The following is a 10,980-nucleotide window of genomic DNA, read 5'->3' as shown; positions in this document are numbered from 1 at the left end:
ATGCCTTACAGCTAATAAAATCCCTTTTATCAGTTATTATTTAAAACTCACTTTCAATTGATTTGAATGCAATATGAAACACTTTAAATTCCTAAGATTTAAAGTCGAAATATATAATTAATTTGCAACAAAGAAGATTAATTTTCTTATCAAAAAAGACGAATTTTTAACAAATTCCATGAATTTTCAACCAAATATTTGAATTTTCAACTTATGAAGGATCCCTTTCTAATCAAGCCTAAACAAGTTGCAATTTAAAAAGAAAAATAATTTTTAGCATAAAAACCAAATTGTCAACAAAAAAAATTCAATGCTAAGCCAAAGAGGTAAATCTTGCAAAAATATGATTTAAAAAAAAAACTAGATTTAAGAAACATGAAAAAAACACGGAAAAGTTCATTTGCAAACGAATCCTACTTTAATTTTCTACCATGTTGTTAAATCATTCATCAAAATATACTAATTTAGAACTTAACAATTGCATTTTTAATAAAAAAACGATGTAAAAAAATCAAGAAAATTAATTTTCAACCAAAAAGATGAATTTTCAACAAAACAAAAGAATGTTCTAAAAAATAATTAAATTTTAAACTCATAAAGTATAACTTTCGAACAAAAATGTAAAATTGCAAATTTTTAGATAAAAAATTAATTTTGAACAAAACAAAAAACCCAAAATGTCAAGAAAATTGTTACATGTTAAAAAAAGATTAAATTTCAATTAAATCTAGAAATTAAATTTTCAACAAAAGAGTCAACCCCAAAGATCAAGGGGAGTCCAAAAATATGAATCTTTAATGAAAAAGTTCAATTTTTAACCAAGTCGTTTAATTTTCAATTAAAGAAGATAAATTGCGAAAAAAATAGTTAAATCTTGAACCAAAGAAATGAATTTTCCAGCATTGTATTAATGCTCTACCAAAATAAGACGAGCTTTCAACAAAATATATAAATTTTTAACAAAATTTTTGAATTTTAAAGCCGAGAGGAGCAATTTTAAACCAGAAAATATTAATTTTTAATAAAAATATCAATTTAAATCAAAAATAAAATGTTTACGTTGTTAGTTAAAAAAAATTAATTCTTAAAAAAAAAACGAATTTTGAACAAAATAGTTACATTTTTAACAAAAGAGTTCAGCCTAAAAATGACTTTTTATCCGCAGAAGATTAATTTTCTAAAAATAGAATAGTTGAATTTTCGACCAAAGAGGTGAATCTAAAGCAAAAGAATCATTTTTCTACAAAGTAGTTTAACTTTGAACCAAGCTTCTGAATTCTTAACGAAACAAGATGAATTTTTAACAAAATAGTTTCATTTTTTACAGAATAATAAAATTTTCAACTTAATACTAGAATTTTTAACCAAACGAGTTGAATTCCGAAACACAAATATAATAGTAGACTTTCTACCAAAAAGGATTTAAGCGAAAAAACGATAAAAGTGGGTTTCTTAAAAATAGAGAAAAAAGAACAATTCTTTATAAGTGAATAATAAGGAAACATACTAAATGTTATCTAAGTTCGTAACTTTTCTTCCACTGACCCCCAACCCCTGTTCGAACCATAGTTTTTAGCATGACCCCCTTCCCTATGCAATTGGTAATGCAGTTTACTGATGACCCCTGAAAGTTTGGATTTTTGTATTTAATGAAATTATCCTTATAATGTATCGATTAAAATTTTTTTAGCATAAAAATACACAACGAAACATCGACAAGACTCAGAAAACGAAATTACAACAATCAAAAGAATGACAGAGAACAAGTATATTGAGACTATACTTAAGAAACTTTATTTTCAATTTTATTTATATTGGATAAAATATCAATATTACAGAGAAAAGTAACAGCGTTTTACTTTAAAGAATTCAAATGATTTAGAAACTGAAATTAATTACAAAAATTAAAGGGCCGCTAATTTTTCTCATTATCATCACTTATGATTGAGAAAGGATAAGAAAAGAAAGGTCCGACAAGTCCGAAAAGAAAGGACGAGTTCCTTAACAGCTATTTTGGATAAAAATACAAATTTTGGGACCATTTTTTATACTTAAAATTTTTATTTACGGCTATTAATAGTACTCGGAAGCCCAAACAATTTATCCTGATGACTTTTTTTTATACAAAGAAATTCTCAGAGTTATAGCATTTTCCAAATTTTGATTGCACAAAAAATAATGAGATACAAAAATTCCCTTTTGTGGTCAAACTATGCAGGATACAAAAATAGATGAATCAACAAAAATTGTGATCTCATAAAAGATCTATAAATTTGTATTAATTTATTATATTCTTATTATTTATGATGCAGAAAGTATTAGAATTGCCCGAAATTTGACACCACAACATTCAAATTTTGAACCAAATGACGCAAAATATCACGCTAAAAGACGCAAGATACGTGAAAAATCTAAAAGAAGACTTGTAGGATATTTTGCTTTATACAAGTATAAAAAATAATATGAAAAACAAAATCCTATTATTAGCATAACAACGCGAGATTGAGAAAAATGTCTAAAAAAAGGATTGTATTTTTTAAGTTTATTTTAAGGTGGTTCAGAAAATATAAATTTACAACTGTCTGTCAAAAAACGAGTGCTCAGCGCGAGTGTCACGATAATATTGTGTACCTCAAAGCCTACAGAGCTTTCAGAAACTTAATCTTTAACTATACTTATTTAAGCAAAAATTTAGAATATGAACACGCATATAAATACTGCAATCTAAAGAGACGTTTTTGAGAAAGTTTCATTCAAGCATTCTAAATGCAAAAAATAAATATCTGAACGCGAATCGCGGGAATCAAAAGACGCGCGCCCTAGGCGCGCTCAAACTTGCGAGCCATGGGCACAGCGCACGGTGAGTATGTGCCCGCGACAATAAATAGTACATTTACGGATTATTTTATTACAAACTAACAATTAAGAGATAAATGTTTTTGAAACTTTCCAATAATTTCTGACCTTTTAGTTTAAATTGAGAAATGTAAGGCAAAATATTTATATATTCTGATCAACCACTCGAGTAAAATTCAAAAATACATTTTTCCAATTTTGAAATTATGGGGTTCTCAATTTAAAAAATCGGGACATAATTTACATACATAGTAATACACATAAATTTCTATAAAATATTATATAAAAATAAAATTAAAAATAATTTTATTACAAATTTTATCGTTTCATTCTAATTTATTTAATTCATAATTAATTGCACAAACATAGAAATTTACGAATTACTGTTTACTTAAATTAATAATTGTGAGGGAGGCGGTATTACTATAACATTTAACTCTACATCTAAAAACTCCAAATTGCTAGTTATACATGCGAGAATGCTGTACGATCATATTTATTTAAAAAATTAATTATTTTAAATTTCAACTAAATATGTTTATCAATTAAAACTTTTAATGTCTTGAAACGTATAGTTTCGTTTAGTAGAATTTCTACCGCTTTTTTCAAAACAACAAAATAATATTATTTGTAGACAGTAAATTTTAATTGCAAAATGACTAATTTTTGCAATAAAAGATTTCAGCTAAAAATATTTATTACGATACAATTAAATTTTAATTCAATTTAGAAGTGAATCTTATGCATCTACATATTTTCTTGATGCAAAATTTATTCAAATAATTGATTCATTAATTGAAAATAATAAATCAAAATTCTCGATATAAAATTTGTATTTTATATTTTTAAGTATTTAGTATTTGCCAACTTAGTATCGGCTATTTGGTGGACTTGTTCGACGGGTGAAGATTGCAGGGGCAAAGTAGTTGGTGGGTGCGATTTACGGGTTGAGAGGCATGGGGGGATCGGGCAATTTTCGCCGGGAGCGGCGTCTACAATTAGTTCCCCTACCTATACACGTGCCGCATCTAGACTTACAATATCTTTGTAGGAAACAAGGGACTAGGCATGCCATTGCGGGGGTGATGCTATGAGGGGGGAGGTTCGCCACCTTTTGATGTGCCGCGACAAAACATGGCAGCGCCCACATGTTTATATTTTCATGCACAATTTGTCGGCAAAAATTCTTGTGCGCATAATCAAATAGCACATCGTAAGATGGCGGCTCTCCTCACTCATGGAATTCTCCTCCCTCCCGTGGATTCAACCCCGCTCGCCCAAGTTAGGATGGCATGCCTAGTCCCGTGTGTCCTATGTCCATGATTAAATATTATTATTATCAATCCGGTCGGTATGCAGTTGTCTTGTATTGGTACAGTAGAAACATTGCGCAAATTCCGTTTCCAGCAAAATGTCAACGAATAAGAGGTTATATTACAGCTATCTATATTTTTATTCAAAATAACTTATTCTTCTTGTTGGGCATATTTAAAGGTAATTTTTCCAGTACATAAAATACCACAGAAGCAAACCATCATATTTTCTTATCTTTAAATGTTTTGATTTTCATAAAAAGCGGCAGACGGCTTTGCCCTCAGGTGAGGGGCAAAGCCGACGAAATACAGCATGTTAGAAATAATTAAATTACCAAATCATTGTTTTTTTGATGTGATTAATACTTATAGAAATATAATATAATATAATGTAGAACTCGAAATGAGAAAAAACTGGATCAATTCAACATCTTATTAACTTAAAAAAAAACATTGACTGTTAACATGTTGGCGCTGCCCCCCCCCCCTTCCCTACATTTATTCCAATTTTTCACGAGGTTTTACATCGAATAATCTGCTTATTGCAACTTTAAATTATTTATATCCTAAAGCTGCAAAAAATATATTGCCGAATCATAAGTGATTTCATTTACTGAGATTTTGAATTTTAAATTTATAAACTAGTTTCTTTTATTAATTATCATTTTATTTTTACGCTTCTAAAAGAAAATAATTACAATGTAATGTTAATTGTTTTTATTTCAAACTTCTTTCATTTAAAATGTTTTAATTTCAAAGGCTTTGAAGTTATAATCCAATTTTCAAAACTGAATAATTTTAAATGGAATAATTATTTTATTGTTAACATACTTCTAATTTGAAATAAAATTCTGGAATAATAAAGTATTTCCATACAAAATAGTTATGCTGAAGTGTAAACGCTTCCTTTTATATTTTGACATTGTCGACATCTGAAAAGTTTCAAACCAAAAACTTGAGAACTATGAGTCCTAATTACTTTCCTGAGTTTTTTTGTTGAATTTAATTAATTATTATAAAAATAAGGGAACTTTTTTTTATTTCTCCAGCTTATTTGAATGCTCTCCATCGTTGAAGCCAAGAAACAACCCACATATCTGTAGTCAATTCAATCAAATTTAAAATTTAACGACAGTTTCATTTTTATTTAACTAGATTATACTTAAGTTTAACGCCATTTAACACCATTCATCATCTACAATTTTAACTGAAATTTACTTAAATTTAACTTAATTTTACTTCAACTTTGAATTTAACTCAAATTTATTCAAATAATTTCTAAAATGGCACTACAGTAAATCTTAAAATACGAATTGAATTGTTTTGAAACTTATTTACTTAGTATCCAGAAAATTTCTCCTTTAAAAGAAACCAGGCGAGAAATTAATTTATTTAACTAAACTTTATTTAATTCTTAAATCCACGTAAATTTCATTTAAATGTTGAATTCGAGAGTAGAAGCGATTTTACCCACGGAGTCAGCATTTTTTATGGATATTTTTGATCGGGACCATTCGTGGCAGTTTGGGATATACAGCAGATTCGAATTTAGTATGAAAGCGAACCTAATAATAGTAATAAAAGTTACGTAAAATTTAGTTTATTGTTAATGAGTGAATGGAATAAAACTGGAAACCTAATAAAATTTAATAATAACTAATTACAAGAGAGCGGATTAAGGGCATGTGATTCTTAGAAAATTGTCGATTTTACCAGTTTTAGGTTCCCCCGGCTTTTTTTCTAGAATAATAAATAATTTGTCTTAAAAATTTGGCAAATGATAGCGAACATGCTAACGGACGTCACTACACACTTTTTTTGTGGGTTAATTCAAAAAAGTTTTAATTGAGCAAAATGTGATTAATTTGCATAGCGCTTCGGAAATAGTATCGATTTTTTCAGTGTTAGATTCCTCCTGCTTTTTTTCTAGGATAAAAAATATTTTGCCATCAAAATCTGGGAAATGATAGCGAACATGATAACAGACGTCCCCACACACTTTTTTTGTGTTTTTTTTATCAAAAAATTTTTTATATTGCTAACAACGTGCGTGTATATTTCCAGGTTATGTGTGTTACAATTCAGCCGAGCGTTACTACCAAACAACACAATATTTTTGGCCAAAAACTTTGGACTTACAAATAAAGATAGTAACTAATCTAAAGTTACTGTGTCACTATGAAGTTGACTGTCGAGAGCCGCGCCGAAGATATTATAAACGTAGATGCGGTACGGGGCGTCGTAGTGGGGCATTATATATATCCTTAATATGAAATCTCTAAACGATATTGTCGATTTCGATTGTCACAATACTCGATTTTCATTGCTGTATGCGTGAGACACGAGTTATGAATGGGTTAGACAAAGTTGGAAAATATTGAAAAAATTGTCACGATTGCTCGTTCTTTGATAGCTACACGCGTGCGAAAGGGACAGTCGTGAGTCACCATAAGTTAGACAGTAATGGAACGTTACACGCGTTTTCTTGAAGTTAAATGATCCCAACGGAGCTGGCTTGATCTGCGCTTGCTTGGATTTGAGTGACGTTCATTGGCTACGGTGCGCGTCTGTACTTGATTTTTAAATACGTATGCGAACTAGAGCCAATGAGCGACGCACAATTCAAGTGCGCAAGTATTTTTGGATCACTGTTGGGAATAATAATCGAATCAAATTTCGAGGTCGATAATACTAATCAACGCTTCTCATTTATCACCACCTTTCCGCTCGTTCCACTGCAATCACAATACAAGGCATCTGCTTGTTAGTTATGATCAAATTCTTATTTCAATTTAAGCCTCTCTACTTGTTATTTATGATTGTATTTTTATTTCAAGTTCGAAAAGAACATTTTAAAGCCTTAAAAGCATTTAAACGAGCTATCTGGACCATTAAATATATCTGCCTGAGTGCCTGCGGAGAATTTCTCCGAGCTTCTCAGGGCCTTGAGAATCTTTAGCATATACTCTGAGATTTCTATCGGTAGGGATAGTACATTTTTAATTGTAAGTTAATGTTTGATCTATTATTTGTTATTAATATAAACATTAACATTAGGTAATATTTCTATGAAGCATGGAATTTGTTACTAAAGTCCATTGCTGTTGGAAAATGCGATAAAAACTTTTGAAATTTTGAGGGTAGGAATTAATTTTAGAATACAAAAGCGAACAGCTGGTCGCAGAATTAGATCATTTTGTCCACTTTGATGTAAATCTTCCGTATATGTCTACAAAAATCTATCAAATATTATTTTTTGCTATGAAAGGTTACGAAAATGTACTAGAAAAACTTTTAAAAAGTTAAGCTTTTACTGAAATTTTTCTTACAAATTACACAAAGATTTCATTCAAATTTATAAAATGTTTGGTGAAAAACAGAAACTATTTTAATCAGGATACTTTAAGGATATCAGGATATTTTAATCAGTCTTTTTGATAAATTTGTTTACTGCGAGCAGTTCGCTCTTGAATTGCAAAATGTAATATTAACCTCAAAATCTCAATAAGTTGCTACCGCATTTTTTATCAGCAATGAAATTTTATAAAAAATTCCATGCATTACAGGAATAATACTTAATGTTTATATTGAATGCAAATAATAGCTAAAACATTAACTTATAACTAAAAATACACCAATGTTACAATAACTTTACTCAATATCAGAAAAGTACCATTAAACTAGTGATGGGGAAAGTATCGATAAATACGAGTATTGATACATATCGATATGCGGCCGTATCGAAAAGTATCGATACATTTTTCTCTTACCGATATTTATCGATATTTTTATCTTCTGCTGCGCCATGCCACCATCACCGTTGTGTCTCTTTCTTGCAACTCAAGTAAGCGACAAGGACAGAGCCTGGAAAGCCAATCAGCAGGACTTGAGGCATGCGTAACCATTGCGCACTTGATTCATTTTCTAATTTCAGTTATTCACCCATTCAATATTCACCACAGAGTTATATACCATAGTTACTCCGGTGTCTCTGTCTCTTTCTATCAAACAGTAACTTCGGCTACTTCGATCAGTCTATCCCTTTCTATCAATGCCCCATTGCCACTCACGCGACAGCTATGCCTTGCCTACTCTGACTCTATTTGTGTTATCTCTATGGTATTCCCCGTATTCACTGTCGGTATCGTTTGGTTTAAGTGAGTGCATATTTCGTCATTCATTGTGTAGACTGTACAGTGTAAAAAGTGAATAATAGAAAAACAGTGCCATCCAAATAGTGTAGAAATGGCAGGAAAAACTGACAGTAGGTACATTTTGTGAGAAAAATGTAGTCAAATATTAACTATGAATATATGTAACGTAAATTAAAATATATGTTTAGTTAGCGACACAACATCGACAATTTCGCTCGAAGACCCTGGCTGTCCTTCTACTTCTCAGGAAAAACCGCATCAGAGTCCGACACCTAGGAAACGGAAACAAAACCGTGAGCAGGGAAGCATAAAAAATTTCTTTGTATCAACAAATGAACGAAAGCAGACAGAAGAAACGACTGATGCTTCCACAAATCCTGAGAGCTCCAGCTTCGTGTAAGTTCCAAATTCTAATTACATTACAGTCACAAAAGTCATACCAATATTTTACATCACCTTTTTTCAGTTTCAAACACTAATTTATACTACGGTCATTGCTTAAAAATATTACTGCTGAAAAATATTTTAGGATTAAATATTTATGTCGAAATATGAAAATTTGATTTTATCATAACACCCACACTTACATTTTTTTTTCAATTTTTTGTTCAATTGTTCCTCCTAGAAGAAAGATATCATTTGAATTTCAAGTGGTCTAAACAATTTATTTTTTCAATCGGATTTTTTTTATCAAATCGAATTTTCGTAATTTTCTCTGAAGAAACTGGAATGTGCATACCAAAATGTGTTGAGAAAAAAGTTTGCACATTCAAAAAAGTTCTACAAAATTGACAGAAATCCTTCTTGTTTTGTGGAAAATCTTGTTCTTACGTTTCCAGAATTTAAAAGAAAAATTAGAGCATTTCGTGAAACCCCCAAATTTTACAGTTTTGTTCATATTTTCTTACAATTTCTGTTATTGTAGATTTGAAAAAATTTTAAAGAAGTATGTTATTTTTTTTATCAAAAACTTGTAATTTTTACAGTGTTCCAAAGCGTGTTAAGCGTTCTATGGTATGGAATTACTTCAAAAAATTACCAAACAATGAGAAAATTGCAGTTTGTCAAATTCATAAGTGTGGGATGCAAGTATCTTGTAGCGGAAATACAAGTAACTGCATGCATCATTTAGAAAGGCACCATAGACCGTATTTGCGTGCCATCGTATCCGGCACTTCTCTTGTAAGCACTAGCAGCAGTACCTGTAGTAGTGGCTCGGAAGAAGCTAGTGCTAAAACTAGATCTGAGAAATCTACTGGTGAAAAGTAAGTATTTTTAAAACTCTTTTGACCTCTTATTCTGCTCCAGTAATTTGAAGAAAATTTAATTTTCAGAGGCGAGAAAAAAGTAACTCTGAAGAAAAAACGACCATCTGGTCAAATGTCTGTGAGGAAATTTGCTAAGCAAAACTCTCAGGCGTACAGTCGCAAATCACTAAAAAAAACAGAATTTAGACCGGGCTCTTACGAAATTTGTAATTCGGGATTTGCAACCACTGTGCGTCGTTGACGACGTTGGTTTTACGGAACTAGTTCATGAACTCGATCCACGATATGTTTTGCCCAGTCGACGACATCTCCGTGATGTTCTGTTAGCGCAAGCATACGAAAAAACAGTAAAACACTTGTCACAAACTTTGCAAACTGTCAAGTACGTCAAATCTGTTTCCATCAGTTTCATATAAAAAATACGTCATAAATATAACAATGTATGTGTGTTCACGGGTATATTGCAATCACTTTTGATGGATGGACCAGCTGTGCAAACCAACACTATTTGGTCGTTACAGCGCATTTCCTCCTTGATGGGAAACTTAAAACTGCTACATTAGCTGTAACACCGGTCCCTGCACAGTCAACAGCAGTCAATCTCAAACAGTTGTTGGATGGTATTTTCCAAAAGTTTCCAGGGTTAACTGTTGTTGGCGCAGTGACGGATAACGCAAGCAACATGATTGCCACATGCAGAGAATGTAAAGTAAGTATAAGTAAATAAGAGAAGACGAGTTTTCAAACCTATCAAAGGATCCAACACAAGAAACTACATAGAAAAGTATATGGATAATCCTATATTGGTATTTTTTAATGTAGAAGACAGAATTTTAAAAGTATGGAGTAATAATTTATAAAATTTTCAGATGAAAAACATGCCATGTGGTGCTCATTCGATCCAGTTGGTTGTGAACAATGCGATTTTGGAAACTCGAAGCGAGAAACTCACGGTGGACCCCTCGAACATAACCTCGATTTTTGAAAGTGATGACCTTGAGGACTTGGTAAATGAAACATCAGTCTATGCTATTTTAAAGAGATGCAAAAAAATCGCGGATTTTTTTCACCGCAGTCCTCTTCAAAATAAAAATCTGATGGAAGAGCTGCGCCAACGTAATCAGCCAGAATTGAAATTGATTCAGTCATGTTATACGCACTGGAACTCGTCTTATTTGATGCTTGAGAGCATTAACAAATCTATAGATGCTACTACAGTTGTTTTAATCAAATCTGGCTCTAAGGTACCAATTTTGACAAGTGCTGAGAGAAAGGCAATACCCGAGGTATTGAGGGTGTTGAAGCCTTTCGTAGACGCCACTGAAAGGCTCAGTGGAGACTCGTACCCAACGATTTCTCTCTTGATTCCCTGCACAAAACTTATTCTTT

Source organism: Belonocnema kinseyi, chromosome 6, assembly GCF_010883055.1.
Source record: "Belonocnema kinseyi isolate 2016_QV_RU_SX_M_011 chromosome 6, B_treatae_v1, whole genome shotgun sequence".
Taxonomy (NCBI): domain Eukaryota; kingdom Metazoa; phylum Arthropoda; class Insecta; order Hymenoptera; family Cynipidae; genus Belonocnema; species Belonocnema kinseyi.
Note: the sequence above shows the minus strand (reverse complement) of the source record.